This window comes from Schistocerca nitens, chromosome 8, assembly GCF_023898315.1.
Source record: "Schistocerca nitens isolate TAMUIC-IGC-003100 chromosome 8, iqSchNite1.1, whole genome shotgun sequence".
Taxonomy (NCBI): domain Eukaryota; kingdom Metazoa; phylum Arthropoda; class Insecta; order Orthoptera; family Acrididae; genus Schistocerca; species Schistocerca nitens.
In genome coordinates this window covers 37,648,579-37,664,166 of record NC_064621.1, presented here as the reverse complement: position 1 = coordinate 37,664,166, position 15,588 = coordinate 37,648,579, and the positions used below count along the sequence as shown (strand labels likewise).

General features: G+C 39.4%; 1 protein-coding gene across 1 annotated transcript in view; it reads left to right on the top strand.

Moving 5' to 3' along the window:
- Positions 1 to 15,588, top strand: part of LOC126199127 (uncharacterized) — a 590,042-nt gene that overhangs the window by 126,600 nt on the left and 447,854 nt on the right. The gene's annotated exons all lie outside the window — the stretch shown is intronic.

Here is a 15,588-nt window from a genome sequence, read left to right as displayed (position 1 = left end):
CAATGAAATGGCAACGGAATCTCGATGTCCCCACTCCTCTTACGAAGTTTCACAGATTTCGCAGCACCACAGTGAACACAGTCCCTTCTTTCCTCGTCCGGCAGAAGCCCATATTTCCGGAAAAACGTCAAACATTTGTCTATGCTGGAAATGCATGGGATTAGAGTTTTCCATGTGAGGCAATCGGTAGAAGAAACGTCAGAAACAGCAGACATTAAACTCGCTATCAAGAGAAACCGTGTCGATTTCCCGAATGAGTCACAAGCAATTACGGCGGGCATGTAATGTACATCAACTGAAGAAACAACGGAAAACTGATAAAAATGACGATCACAAATAATTGATCATAACGCGCGTCACGTGACTTCCTTAATCGATTTACTATCGCACGTTCGATATGTATCGTTTTTAGCCCTCCAACTTCGATAGGCAATCATTCTTTGAAATTACCCATAGATGAATAAAGATCAGAGCACATTCCCGACGAAGATCATGTCGAACGTGTATTGATGTAGATGGCTGAGGAATCACTCATGACTAAATGTAATGCCAATTATGGAACATAAAAACTTTATTTGCCTTGACTCTGTGGAACCAGGAACTAGGGCTTAATGAGAATGTTTGGCTATGTTTGTCCATAATATTTCCATTTACTGCTTCCTGATGACTGATATTCAAGTGCCCACTCTAGTCTTCCTCTTCTGTATAATGCAATCTTTCGGTGAGATGGCATATTTTAAAGAGCCATTTTTATCAGCGATCCCCACTAATACTTCATTAAATATAATGTTAGCCTGTCCCTTGATCCACATAAACGTTAACTTCTACGTGAGAGTACAGAACTTTTTTGTGGCATTCTTAGTGTCCGCCACCATTAGATTAGTTTTCCTGAGAGGAGCTCACGTCTGAATGTCTTGGAAGAACCTTCTACAGTACAGTAAAAGCGCAATGTTTATATTGTGAGTTTCCGCAACTAATTTAAAGCTTCACGCATAGTTCGTTCGCGCTTCTATGGAAAGTCTCCCTGGGAAGTGCAATCTAATTCTTTGCAACATGTGCTTGGCCACAGGAACACGCAACAATCCCCGCCATTAGCTGTGGTTTTGGATCCGTCATTATATACACTACCGGACAAAATTTTTCGATTACCTATCACAACTACGGATTTTTAATTAAAACAGAGAATTCATTCTGAATATTTTATCACATCCCCAATTCCGATAATAAAACAATTACAATCATGTAAAGTTGGAAGCGCCTGTACTGTGTATTTGACTGGTTGTTCACCTACAGGGGCACCGATGAGCATCCGCTACAACACTGACGTGCCTTAACCTAAGCTGGTTCCGTTCTAATAGGCCTCATTCATTCAGTTCGCGTTAGTGTACAGTACAGTGGGTGAATCTGGCAGTGTACTTGTATACCTAGTGACGTTGATAACGTATTATCTCCTAATGAGATAGAATCAGAAGAATGGAATTGAAAAACGTGCTGTAATTTTAGCCCTGCATCAGGAACGCTACTCTGGAAAGACAACAGCAACAAAAGTTGGCATCACCCCATATACAGTGATATATACGTTGTAGCGGTTCAAGTAAACTAATGTCAACGTAAGTGTGTCTGAAAGACACCGAGTAACATCATACAGGGAAAATCAGTTCATATGTGCACACACTAATCACCAGAGGACGCGTACTGCACCTTAAATTCTCGAGAAAGTAAATACTATGCGAGCAACTCCAATCGCTGTCCCAACAGTGCAACGCCTTCTCCGTGAACCAGTTTTAAAGTGTTGATAGCGGCCATAAAACGGTTATTATCTGAACAAAATAAGGTGGAACTATTACAACGGGCACCGCGAAAGCAGTGGTTTTCACGGAAGGACCTAAATATGAAGTATTTTAGAATCCATCGTCGACTTCGTGGAGAACGTATGAGGAGAAATGATTGGCGGCAACGGCGGATGGTCAGCCATGGTGTGGGGATGTTTTATGGTTGATAAAGTCAATCGTTTAATAAGAATTAATAAAAAAATTAGAGAAGGAGTAATAGTACAAGTATACTCATCAACGATGCAGTTCCATCTGGCAAGAGACTTACATTTCGTGTATTTGTTCTGGAGCAGGACAACGATCCGAGACATGCATCTAAATTGTGCAGAGGGCTTTTCAATGGAAAAGAAAAATCTGGGGTCAGAAGAATATGATTTGGCCAAGTTAGTCTCCTGCTTTAAATTCCATTGAAGTCTTACGGGATGGACTTGACAGGCAGAATAGATAAATGAGGTTATCTAATGTTGAAGGTCTGTGGAATAATTTACAGAAGTGTTGGACTACAGTATCTGCAAAAACACTACAAAATCTTATCTCCAGAATGACAAGAGTTTGTGTAATTGTACTGAGGGCACCGTGTTGGTACTATGAAGAGGCTAAAATCTAAACCATGTTCAACTGTACTTAATCACAGAGAGAGAAAATATTTATTTTGTTGGTGAATTTAGTTTTTATGTTGTGTTTGAACACTGAAACAAAGTATATAGCTTTTTTCGAAAGGGATCGAAAACTTCTGACCGGCAGTGTATCTAAAAATACTACAGGAAATTATCAGCAATGCTGTTTTTTGCGAAGTGCGCTGCTCCGACGAAAGTTTTTGTTGGAAAGTAGAAAAGGTCTGCTGCTAAACTTTATTTGTTGTAAGGGTAATCGGCATTATAAAATGCAGACATTCTAACGGGGTTTCCAATGTAGCTGTTGCACACTCAGTTACGAGTTGGTGTTTCATACAGACCGTCCTCCTTGCGGTAATTTGCTAGCACTGCCCCTCCAGCTGCCAATTTCGACTGTGTATGTCGTGCAAACAACAAAGATTATTTAACAATAATGGACGCCTTTGAAATAGTTACGTCAGTTCCGTTAGTGAACGTTGAAGATAAGCGGAAAAAATAGCGGAGAATATTGTGGACATGTCGGTGGAATTAACAAAGAACTGTAACGCGTATTTAGAGAACTGCTTTGACATTCCTTTGGAGTATTAACTCCGGCCTGACGCATTTTACGTTTTCACATAATCTACTAAGGCACCTGAAGTGGGCGATGTTTCTCTGTTATTTAGATGACTTATAGTGTTCTCAGAGACATGTGATGAACATATAAAAAGACTAAGGGTCATTCTTAAGTGTCTATAACAAGGCGGACTGAAATGTAAAATAGTCGGTTGAGAATGCTTGGAGATTTTGATCATGTAATTTTTGCGTGGTTATGACTTGTTGCAGTGCAACAGAATGAGAGGTATGTCGCGTTTATATTATAATTTCCGTGCTTTGTTTTTAATCTCTTTTTATTTTTACTTCTACTGTAGATTCCGCAGATGAATTCTTTTGGAGCAAAAGAAATCAAAATACTTGAGCACCTGGTTCCGCTAAACCAGCCATAAAATTTATACAGAAGAAGAGAAAAAAACTTATTTTTTTAAAAAAAGAAAGCCATTTTCTGATAGTCAAACGTCACACCGCGGTAGGTGACAATTGCAGAGCTATATCGGGTAGAAGACAAGATGGCACCTAACTTTGAAAATAAGTGACAAACACCTACAAGACACTGAATCCTGCTATTACGGCACCCATCTTGTGTTCTTAACCGTAGCAACAATGAAGATGCTGATAATACTAACAAATAAACTTCGCATGAAGAGATGATCAGAAATGAATTCTAACTACGTAACTAAGCAATTCTGCAAGGAAATAACAGCGATAGGGTAAAATGAAGCAGTAAGGAAAGAAATTCCGGAAATCAGTTTTTTTATTTATTATTTTTTTTTTTCACAAGACGCGAGATTTTATGCGTTATGAAAACCGTACTTACATCAGTCGTTTTGCGCACTGCTGTTATTTTTCGAAATTATTTTTTTAATACTTCCACGGTTTCGTTCAGTACTTCCTTTACAGCTTCCCGATGTCCACCGGATGATGTCATGAAACAATAACAGAACAGATTAAAAAATTTTTATCAGGTCCCTGTTTGGGCGCCACATCTAGTATGATAAAAAAATTATTATTATTATTAGGTTAAATATATCTCAATTCTATCAATTTAAATCTGTATTTCATACTAGAATGCCGTGTTCCCAGTTTGGCACAGCTTTACCACAGGAGACACGAAAGCGGTCGAAGACGTCCGTCTTCTGGTCGGCTCCTGATCGTTGTCAGAAGGAGGCTAGTTTTTTGATTACGCAAAGACTTCTATTATTTGGAAAAGAACAACCCGGATTTCTTTACGTAATCAGTATGAATTTTATAATTACCTAAGGGACCTTTAACAATGAATAGTAAATGAAATCATTAATAAATGGGGCAGCTATGAGTTGTATAGAAGACAAGGAGCGGCCTTCTGTCTACGACCAGGATGCCGCAGTATTCTCTGCTGTAGTAAAGGCTGTTTGACATTTATAAAAATAATATGGCATGGAGGATAAAAAAGTATAAAGGAAAAGAACAGAATAAGAAGTCTGATAAACACTAAATATATTCAAACAATTCTCACTAGCAAATTAGGGCTTATTTATAAACAATATAACTTACATAAGTACTTTTCTAACAGTATGGTGCGATCAGATTTCAGCCTGTCCTGTGCTGTCTCCTTGGTTCACGTTTTTGTCACAAATTACACTCATTACTTTTCTCCTTTCGTTAAAGACAATTCTTGCACTGTTCATCACCTTCATAACAATAACTTGCCGATTTACAGTTTCGAACATAAATTACTTGAATTTTATTAATTAATAGTGTTGTCTGCACGCTGGCAAGACCGCTCACTTTTCTAGCTTAAAGTCGACCTCCTTTACGTTTTCACATAACAAGCAGAAGTAGTACATTAAAATCTGAAGATCTGTCGTCTTTTATTTGGATCGAAGCGGAAGGACAGTTCAGCTTCTGTTAAAATGTTTCTTTGACTGCGCAAACGATGTATTAGCGTCCGCGCTAGATGCGCATATTTACAGTTATGTAAATTATACAAAACAAATGTCTTTCAAAGAATAGGTCTCATTTCATAAGTTGATCATTTAATATAAAGATAGGTGAATGCATTTCCAAGGGTACTCACAGCTTTCATAGGACGGAAATACCAATAATATTACAGGAGTAAACATTATCTTGCAGTACAAAACATTTTCCATCCTTTGCAGATAATCTCGACATGTCATCGCACAGTGGAGACTACAAGACATTTCTCACACCATACGTCGTCGTTTTGCAGAAACCTATCGTAAATGGTGTTGACTTCATGGTACAATAAATAGTAAAAGCTTCTGACAAATTAATGCAACATGGGGATGTGTAGGGTGTTTTACGATAGTTTTCGAATAGCACATTGAAGTATGCCACAAGTTACTGCAATTTAGGTGGAGCATGTGTATTTGTAGAGCTGTTAGTTACAACTTGGCGTAACTTGTTACGATTTGTTATAACACGTTGAAGTATGAGGTATATTTTTATATATTGGGCAATTTGTTACAACTTTGTTGTAATATAACATAATTTTCTTACAATTTTGCTGTGGCAGAGCGGATTTTGTGGTAACATCTTACAATTTTGCTGTAATGACACAATTTTTGGAGCACTTTGTAACAACGTTTCTGTAAATAAGGCGATGTAAGGGGCAATTTCTTACAGTTTTGCTGTAACATGGGGTAATCTATTACAAATTTACTGAAACGTAGTAATACATGAGGCAATTTGTTATAATTGTCCATTGGGAGATACAGTTGATTCCTTTGTTTGGGGCTTACTAACACATTTACTTGACTTTGATATTGGTTTTAGTTGATACGTTTTGGCAACAAATGCACACGATTTAGCTGTGCGAATAAAATGTTTACTTGCATAGAAACATCAACATATTCCCACTGACTAGTGCACTTTAAGCTCTGAGTCAGATCATGTGCCATGTGTGCTTTGTATTCTTCTAGGAAACAGTTCTAGGTATTTTGATAAATAATATATACAACTCTTGCTTTCTTTGATCTGTGGTACAAAAGTCGGCATGAAATCGTTGATAAACATACATGTTATATTACTGATGCCAACATATCAGCCAAAAGTACTGTGAAGAATAATACAGACAAATACACGTGGATCCATTGTGGCTTGCAAAAGTGCTTCAGTGATCAAAATGTTCACGTTAAAAATTTTATTTATCCGTAACGTACATTACCATTTTCTTTCATAATTTCGTTTCTTTACACGTCATAATAGTGCAGTGCAAAGTTACACTTTGGAACTACGCAAATACGTAATTTTAGCGATACAGTGCATTAAAGGTCTTGTCATGAGACGGCAATCTTCTCCCCTAAAATGATGCTTGATCAGCTTGATTTTTGTCCACAGTCTCTTTTATAGCTAACAAAAGCTATGAGCTGCGAGCTTAGCAAGTTATTTTAGTACATCACGTGCTATATCATAGTTATAGATGTATAAGTATTATTACTGTTTCAGTCAATTTGAGGATACGCGTTTAGGGTTTTAGGCCTCAGGTGGGAGTTATATGATGTTATCCTTCGGACATGTTGGGTGTTTGCATATTGTATTGGGAACATGATAAAACTTCCTTTCTATATTAAGATAATAAGTAGTGCAAGTGATACAAGGCATTAGATCTCTCGTCACAAAGTATCATTCCTATTGTATTGTGTGTACTTAAGTACATACCATATGAATATAACATTGATGGTTAAACACGTTACCCCATGTATGCTAAAGTTATAAAGTAATACAAACAGCATTAGCGCTCAGTTACATCGATTACATTTAAACGTAAAACTTCCATCCCCTCCCCCTCCATAAAAGTGCTTAGCAATGTCAGGTGATGAACATTCGATCTTTGTAAAGAGAGTTCATTGCCTCAGGTAGATCTAAAATAGGAATGCCAATATCCGTTCGTAATCTGTTAATTACCACAGACAATTAGGAGATGTGTGCAATAACTAATTTTGCTATTTAATTGTCTATAGTCAAATGTGCATTTCGATAGATAATAAATATATTTTAGACACTGAAGTACTGTAAGGTACATCAATGTTATCAACATCTTAACACAGTCTATTAAAAAATACCTTCAATTTAGGTAAGATAATACTTAATTTGGAGAACTGTTGGCTATTAGAAAGTACAGAGAACAAGGAGAGCGATTGGCAGTTTCCTTTCAAAGGCAAGTTTAATACTGTAGTCTGGCTGGCTGTCTCAGTTTTCATGGCTGGTAAATTACTTGCTTGAAACTGGAGCACTGAGACATCATGAAATGACAGAAATAGGCACGGCTTAGGCAGGGACATGTCCTCCACCTGCCACAGTCGGAGTCTCTACCTACCATCTTCAGAGGAAGGAATGGTGTGCACACTCGACCATTAAAAGCCCTAACATTCCTACTGGTGAAGAGGGCAGGTTAGGCGTACGCAGGCAACTTCACTCTAATTTTAAACGATTATCAAGGTGAGATCAGCACAGTTGGTATACTCTACGAAAAAATAAGATCTAGCAGAACCATAATATCTCGATACATCAGTCGGTATAGAACTCCGACTCAGTTCGGTATCTCGGTAACAGTGACTTTGTATACAGGTGATAAAAATCGCCATTTGGCCAAGATCATGGAAGGAGGAGGTTCATTTAATCAAAACGTTAATTCAGCTAATCATCTGAGGTCTGTATAATATGATAGTTACAATATTACATTAATGCTGACAGGCTACAATATATACCGTTAAATTACTGCGGCCTTTGGTATTACTTACATTATACAAGTGCTACTTAATTTTTAATTTATCAGTACCACTATATTTTTAACAACTTTACCTATCCAGTGTATCAGTAGCCTCTTGAGGAAGATTGTGGATAAGAGGTTTAGTTATTGTTTAGTGCACATACCCCCTTTTTTCCATTATGTGTCCGCATTTTATTATCATGTTGATAGCGTGGAGTGAGTCAAGAGCATGAATGTTTGCTGATGCATCCATAAATGCATGTGTAATGTCAAGTTGTTAACTACCTATGTTTCTGGGAAGAAATGCAAACAAAATAGGTATGACGGAGATATACAATAGTATGAAATTTGTTGTTGCCATGATTGGGCACAGAAATGATTCAATTTATTCTACCGTTGAACAGAAAGTCGATGCAGCCTCATCTGTATACCACGATGGGCATCGTATCTTCGTCTTTTAAGTGAACGGTCGCTCCGTCACAGCGTCTCCTTCAGGTTGCTGTCTAAGGTACAAGAATGAGTTATTTACAAATGTAACTCATTAATCACTTTCCTTGTGAATCTTTTAATAGTAGCGAAGTGTTATAATACACATTAATTTTTACGTTTCCGGTAAATTCAATAGGAAGAGCAAAGTCTGATGGAATTTCCATCGTGCAATCATTGAATCATCAGCGTTTACCCTTTAACCTTAACTTGGGGACTGCTGATGTTATCATTATTTAATTACAGGTGTTCCTTTCATATTTTTCCAGCAATCTGTATAGGGTCAACTGATGATTTCTTTGTGAGAAATGTATCAGCCGTTGCCTTCCATGGGCTATCGTTGTTGTCCGCACAGACAATTAGCTTTCACTTTAACTCGGACATTTCATACAGAATACGTTGCATGTTTCGTGTGTACTGTATAAAAATAATATCGTGTGAACGTTCTTACAATGACGAACGATCTCACGGTCAGTAAACTGTATGCCACTGTTCTCCGTGTACCACGTGGCCATGACTACACAGACAGTGATCTCTCATCGTTCATCAATGGCTCTCATTTAAGGCAGAATGCGTGTGCAAACATACATTGAGAAAGAATATTAGTGTGTGAATTTTATCGGAATCAAGATCTATTAAACGGTGCGTAATGTGTATACCATCGTTTTAAAAAAGCCATGTGCGCATGACTGTACAATGGGCAACCGCTCCTTGTGCGTAGCTTTCAGATCAGGCAGTGTGCGTGTGTTAATGTGAATTTGATATAAATCTTTTGTGTGCGTTGTAGTCGATGCGTGGACGATGTAGCTGTGAGTAAGGTAAATGAAATATCTCTACTATGCTCGCACATGGTCACATCTACATAGACGATGAGGTTTCTTCTTTCTTGGCATGTGTGATGTTGTGCATTCTGTTACGCTGATATACCGATGAGCACACCTTTTTTTTGTTATTACGCTTATTGCTTAACTTCTACAAACAATGGGTACGTGTGCTCTCTCTGTGTACCGTTTGTAAACATTTAGTCTCCGTAGGCGTACGGTGCCCCAGTTGATTTCTTAAGACTTTTTAAGTGATTGTATTACGGCCCAGCTATAATACCGACCTGTAAGTTACTGAGGACACTTCCCTTCCATATCCATTGCACTAAATTAAATAATAATGAGACCATTTAGCATACTGAGATGGTACATCTCGCCATGCACCTGCTGTATGTACTTACAAAATTGTATGCTTTGTTTCCCCCCACACACTTGCTTTCAAATACTACACGTTGGTTTAGCATACGGAAGAAATCTATGTTGCTCACGCACGTACTTTCGTAGCCCATTAACCGTAAATAACTGGGTCGTTTTACATACTAATGATGAGCATATAGTGCAAAAATATTCATTGAGGATAGGAATGAGCAGCATAATTAAGCTGAGTGGCATACGATACATTTCTTTCACGTAAGTGTATCACAGTACCGTGTTACGTAGATGAGAAGCTGGTCAGAGAAGGATACGTGCTCGAATTTGGACTTCTCCCCACAGAACCACTCTTACTCTATTTCTTCTCTCTAGGGATCTTCCCTAGTTAAAACTAGAGGATACTAAACCAACCCAATTTATTGCGCATGTATTATTAGCGCAGAATCATACCAGAAAAAAATGACTTCAGTTTGTATATTCCAGCACGTCATGACAGTATTTTTAAACAAGCTACAAAGAAACTCAGTGGAGAAGCAGGGAGAAGCACAAACAAAATGTCCCAAATCTGACAATTCTCACATTTAAGGAAGTACACTTCTACTACAAAGAATTTAGCTACATAGAGGAGAGGAGATTACAGCAATCTATGCAATATTCTTCGGGCATTTTTCATCCAACTCTCTCCCACACGTGTTGCAGCCATGAAATACACTCACATAGATTGGTCACAAGTGCGGACAATTGTCCATGCCATGATCCTCCCCAGAGTCATTAGAGACATCGGGCCAACAATATTACGGCTGGTTACATAACCTTCTCTAACAACTATAAAATCATACTGCGTAAATCGGCATTATGTGATGTTCGCAATACAGAAGTGAATGTAGCACTTACTGATGACTATTATCGTGTATATATCACAGACCTTTCGTGCCACTGAAATGAGCTTCATAAATGCCTTAGACTGAGCCCCAGGTTTAGTCTATTGTTGATTTCATTGTAACGAGAGGGAGACAGTCAGCTATAGAATAAACTGAAAATGAAACGTACTTTCAATTCGGCAACTATTATTGCTGCAGATGTACACTAAAAAATAAGAGAACAATTGGTGAAATACGTAAAATTTATTTTTTGTATTAAATAAACCAAGGATTCTTAAAGAAAATTGAAAAATGAATAAACACAAACAACATTAAATGAACACAGCAAAAAATTAAACACAGAACGAAAAACGAGCCCAAGAACAAACAGAACAAAATTGTAACACAAACAAGAACTTTAGAAACAAACGAACATTTTTTCAGTGGGTGCAAGCGTCACTTGAGGGTTGGTTACAGGGACGCTCAGCAACCCCCTCCACCACCTCTTCATTGACTTCCTTCATCTTGGCATCACCATTGACACTCTCGGCTGCGTCCTCCTCTAAATCTCTAGGGGCTTGTTCCGTCTTTGCAACATTCATGAGAGTCTCAGCTGACCCCTCCTCCTCATCTGCACAGTCTTCATCAATCTCAAGAGCACCCATGAGACTCTCAGCTGCCTCCTCCTCTAAGTCTTGGAGAGCTTCTTCCATCTTCGCAGGATTCACGAGCATCTCAGCTGTCCTTTCCTCCTCATCAACACCTGCTTTGTCAATCTCAGAAGCATCCACAAGACTCTCATCTGCGCCTTCCTCAATCGCTTCACATGCTTCACACATCTTGGCAGCACCCATGAGACTCTCATCTGCCTCCTTCTCCAAATATTGATGGGCTTGTTCCATCCTGGTAGGACACATTAGACTCTCAGCTGCCCCTTCCATCTCATCTCCACATACTTGGTCAGTCTCAGAAACATCCATGAGACCATGATCTGCCCCTTCCTTAATCTCTTCACATGTTTCGCCCATATTGGCAGCACGCATGAGACTCTCAGCTGCCTCCTTCTCTAAATATTGATGGGCTTGTTCCATCCTGGTAGGACACATTAGACTCTCAGCTGCCCCTTCCACCTCATCTCCACATACTTGGTCAGTCTCAGCAACATCCATGAGACCATGATCTGCCGCTTCCTTAATCTCTCCAAATGCTTCGCCTATCTTGGCAGAACCCATGAGACTCTCAACTGCCTCCTTCTCTAAATATTGATGGGCTTGTTCCATCCTGGTAGGACACATTAGACTCTCAGCTGCCCCTTCCACCTCATCTCCACATACTTGGTCAGTCTCAGCAACATCAATGAGACCATGATCTGCCCCTTCCTTAATCTCTTCACGTGCTTCGCCCAACTTGGCAGCACCCGTAAGACTCTCAGCTGCCTCCTTCTCTAAATATTGATGGGCTTGCTCCATCCTGGTAGGACACATTAGACTCTCAGCTGCCCCTTCCACCTCATCTCCACATACTGGGTCAGTCTCAGCAACATCCATGAGACCATGATCTGCCCCTTCCTTAATCTCTCCAAATGCTTCGCCCATCTTGGCAGCAGCCATGAGACTCTCAGCTGCCTCCTTCTCTAAATATTGATGGGCTTGTTCCATCCTGGTAGGACACATTAGACTCTCAGCTGCCCCTTCCACCTCATCTCCACACACTTGGTCAGTCTCAGCAACATCAATGAGACCATGATCTGCCCCATCCTTAATCTCTTCACGTGCTTCGCCCATCTTGGCAGGACCCATGAGACTCTCAGCTGCTTCCTTCTCTAAATATTGATGGGCTTGCTCCATCCTGGTAGGACATACTAGACTCTCAGCTGCCCCTTCCACCTCATCTCCACATACTTGGTCAGTCTCAGCAACATCAATGAGACCATGATCTGCCCCATCCTTAATCTCTTCACGTGCTTCGCCCATCTTGGCAGAACCCGTGAGACTCTCAGCTGCCTCCTTCTCTAAATATTGATGGGCTTGCTCCATCCTGGTAGGACATACTAGACTCTCAGCTGCCCCTTCCACCTCATCTCCACATACTTGGTCAGTCTCAGCAACATCAATGAGACCATGATCTGCCCCTTCCTTAATCTCTTCAAGTGCTTCACCCAACTTGGCAGCACCCGTAAGACTCTCAGCTGCCTCCTTCTCTAAATATTGATGGGCTTGCTCCATCCTGGTAGGACATACTAGACTCTCAGCTGCCCCTTCCACCTCATCTCCACATACCTGGTCAGTCTCAGCAACATCAATGAGACCATGTTCTGCCCCTTTCTCAATCTCTCCACAAGCTTCGCCCGACTTGGCAGCACCTGTAAGACTCTCAGCTGACTCCTCCTCTAAATCTTGACAGGCTTGGTCGATCTTAAAAGCTTCCACGAGACAATCAGCTACTCTCTCCTCCTCTTGATCCATCTTGAGAACATCCACCTAGGCAACCAAGATAGTTTTAGGTACTTGGTTAAACTAGAAACAACATTATACGTTAGAACTTACATTATGAAATAATAATGGTATGAGTTTTCAGACATTGCGTTGAACAAGAGGTTTCAATGGATTATCACTGTTTTATGTCAGATTCCAAAGAAATTAATGATTTCAATAGTATTGGTAGTGTTTAGCAGGTAGCAAGATGTTGGAATATTAGAAGCTGATGACTCAGTGTATGGTGTGAAAGAGAGGGTCTTCCATTATCACCGATTGCACAATAATATATCGCTGAGGTCCTCATACTGGCAGAATGTCTGTAAGTAAAATGTTTCCGGCCTACTGAAGAACGGGATACAACCTGTCGGCTCTGACCAATGACGTCAGATTTTGCCAGAGATGATTTACTACACAGATTTAACAGCGGAGACAAATGTTCCTAAACTAAGGAATGCAGGAGAGAAAAACAGGTGATAGACATATATAGCGTCCAGTAATATTTCGACCATAATGTTAAGGATATCGCTTGTTTGAGTCCGAGTGCTTCTGTAAAAAATAAACGAAGAAAAGGATAGAAGTAGGGGTAGCGTAGAGTACCTCAGTTGACATATATATGAGTTGTATCTCGAAATTCAGTTGATGTGTGTAGGTTAGTTGCAGTATGGGATACAAATTTAACGTACGTCGTTAGCATTGGTATCCTATTCTTCAGTGGAACTGTATATGTCAAGTGAAAGACGGGATACAAATTTTAAAGATGTTGTTTCTTTCGCCTCCACTACTACTAACATTCTGTTCTGACGTAGATAGTATTACTAGCGAAGGCAGAAATATCTACATACATGATATTTCATCCCATACTGCAGCTGACCTATATAGGTCAACTGAAGAATAAGATACTAATGCTAACGGAAACGAGGAAATCTTCGTACGTATCATTGGCAACCTGTTGACCTATGTAGGTCAACTGAAGTATGGGATACAAATTATTCTTGTCTTCTATACTTATAGTATCGACTAAAATTTGTCACAGTCTTGCTAGCGACGACAAGAAAATCAATAGCAGTGAAATTTGTATCCCATTTTTTAGTTGAGCTGTATAGGTCAACTGAAGAATATGATACTAATTAGTATTAGCGAATGGGAAATAACAAGAATTGTAACATGTGTATTCTGTACTTCAACTGACCTATATGGGTAAATCACATCAATGTTAGACATGTTGCCTTTTTTCATCTAGCTAGCACCAGTATACCGTACTTCAGTTGACCTGTATACGTCAACCGAAGTACGGGATACAAATTTTACGTATGTTGGTCTTTTAGCCTTCAGTAGTGCTAGTATAGACTCGGAAAATGATATTACCACCCAACGAAGAACTGTGTCAGTTACAAGCGTTATGTGGTTTGGGGATTCGCAAATGACGCATAATTCCCCATTTTCTCTAATTCCCTACGTTTTAAATGCCGCGCAGATTATGTATTAACAAGACAGAGATTTGAAAACCAGATTTTAAACTCGTTTTTCTTTCCATGAGCAGTTATGGACTATATCCATACTGTGTTGTTTATAGACGGCTGACTGAAATTGAAGAAGCTGGAGAAAGATTGAAATCTGGGAAAATGGTCCGAGATAAGGCCAGAACCCACTGAGAAAGGGGAAGCATTGCATTACAAAACGAATGGAAAACTTGAACAGATGAAATAGAGAGGGCAGTAGAGAATCACATGGGCAAAAAGATTATTTCCAATAGAATTCTTACCTAATTCACCAGATGCTGCTTTTAACTGTTTAAAATAGAAAATTAAAAAAGAAAAACAGGAAATGAAGCCTCAAACGTGAATACACACACTTAAAAATAAGTTGTGCAGTAAGCTGAAAACGGGAAAAGAAGGCTGGATGCAGAAGAAATGCGAAACAATAGAAGCGTGTGTAACAATGGGAAAGTTAGATACCATATATGGGAAAATTATGGAAACCGTTAGAGGAGAGAGATTCAGATGCATAAATGTCAAACGCTTACCTGGCAAGCCATTACGAACGAAAGGACGGAGGTCTGAAAGCTGGGTTTAACGTATGAATGGGTCCTACAAAGTATACCAACTTAAAAAAGGAAGTGGATGAAGATTCGAAGTGAAATATGGTACACGAAAAAGAGTTTCTCACTGCAGTAAAAGACCCAATTCGGAGAAATACTCATGTCATACACTACAGTGTTTCAAAATTGTTAAAATCACTAGTTGGGAACCTGAGAAAGGTGTTCCACGTGTTACGTAAAACATCCTAAGCAGGCCAAATACACTCAGGCTTTCAGAAAAACGTAATACACCCATTCCCAGATAGGCCAAATGCTCACAAGATTCAAAGTTAACGGAATGGTCACGAAAAATCTAATAGAATTAATTAAGACATTGGTAGCGGAGGTTTCTCGGAAGTATGGGGACCAGTAAGTCATTTCCGACCTTAGCACTCTGAAGACAGACTGCTGCAAGGCAAAAGTACATCGGTAGGAATTCCACTGAGGGTCACAGGGATAAAATACAGCGAGTGATGTGGTCGAAAACGTGTGCATAAAACAAAATGCAATTATAAAGGTCTCAGGATCTCGCAGGCATACAGCAGCTAGGACGGGAGTGAGATACGTTTCTAACGTAGCAGTTCAGGAAGCAGTACGGAAAGTAGACAAAAATTATGTATGGGGATTGAAGCTCAGAGAGAAAAAATAAAACTTTAAGTTGAGTTCGTGAAATTACAGTTCTGTAAGATACACCAATTTCCTTTGATTAGCAGTTGAACGAAATGAGTAATGTCTTGAAAA